Source organism: Hipposideros armiger, unplaced genomic scaffold (assembly GCF_001890085.2).
Source record: "Hipposideros armiger isolate ML-2016 unplaced genomic scaffold, ASM189008v1 scaffold_24, whole genome shotgun sequence".
NCBI lineage: Eukaryota > Metazoa > Chordata > Mammalia > Chiroptera > Hipposideridae > Hipposideros > Hipposideros armiger.
In genome coordinates this window covers 3,876,439-3,877,622 of record NW_017731374.1, presented here as the reverse complement: position 1 = coordinate 3,877,622, position 1,184 = coordinate 3,876,439, and the positions used below count along the sequence as shown (strand labels likewise).

Sequence of the window (1,184 nt, the reverse complement as noted above, 5' to 3'; positions counted from 1 at the left end):
GGTATTGGTAGTGGAGTTGACAGTGGCACATCTGGAATAACAATGCCTCTCCTGTCACACATGACCCAGGTTTGCCCCGCTCCCAGTTGTTGAGGTAGGTTGTGAATGTACAAGGATACTCACAGAGGGAGTCAGTTGTCATCATAAAGCTTTAAGATGGGTAATATTTGTCATCTAATAAGGATCCAAATGGCAGTTTCTTAGATTCAGACATCTAAAAAATCAGTGATCCTCAAGAGACAAGACTTCCTCCTTGAATGTCTTTAGAATAAAGTCACAATATTAGCGTAACATTGGTAACAACACCGTCACAAATCATCATGCATGAAAAACCGAAAGCAAATAAATATATTAAAATGTTTTCACCTCAGAATGTCATGTGTTTCAAATTAAAACTGAAATGAAATGCCATTTTGACCTGTCAGGTGAACAAATTCAAGTAAGAGTCATAAAACCCCAAGTTGGCAAGGTTGTATGGAAAAAAATCATACTGGTGTGGTACATGCAGAGGTCATTTGACAGTATGTATCTAAAGGATTAAACATACCCAGATCCAGAAATTCCACTTCAAAGAATATTTTTCAAGATAAAAATCATGCTAATGTCAAAGATGCTTCACATTTCATAAATTCTAAGATGCACATTTTTTCATTTGGACATCTCTGAAACTGGCATGTTATCTCCTCATTGATGGTGTCTTACATTTCATGAAATTATGTAAACAGATGTTCTAAAATTTTGAAATAACCTACGAGTCTGAAAGTAGAAACCTAGTTAGTCTGTGGTATAGCCATAGAAGAGAATATTATGAAATGATTTGACACAGAAATGCCATATATGTTGTTGAGAAAATTTGATAAAAGATTACCAAATAATCTATACATATATAATCTTGTTGTTACAAGTGTGGTATGTTTATTTTTATTCCAGTTATAGGTGTGTGTCTATATTGCATAAATGAATATGTATGTGTCTGTAGAATCATAGAAAAAAAATCTTGCCTAAAATATTGTAGTTATTTCTATGTGGTGGAATTATAGGTAATTTTTAATATTTTTCTCTTTGCTCATATAAGTTTTTTTCAATAATAGCTACATAATACATGAGGGCAAAAATGTTTAAGTAAAAAACTAAAATGATCCCAGCTCATTTTAATGGCCAAAACTATAAATTAAGCAAAAAAA

General features: G+C 32.3%; 1 protein-coding gene across 1 annotated transcript in view; it reads left to right on the top strand.

Moving 5' to 3' along the window:
- SVEP1 (sushi, von Willebrand factor type A, EGF and pentraxin domain containing 1) overlaps positions 1 to 1,184 on the top strand; it is a 177,261-nt gene that overhangs the window by 85,131 nt on the left and 90,946 nt on the right. The gene's annotated exons all lie outside the window — the stretch shown is intronic.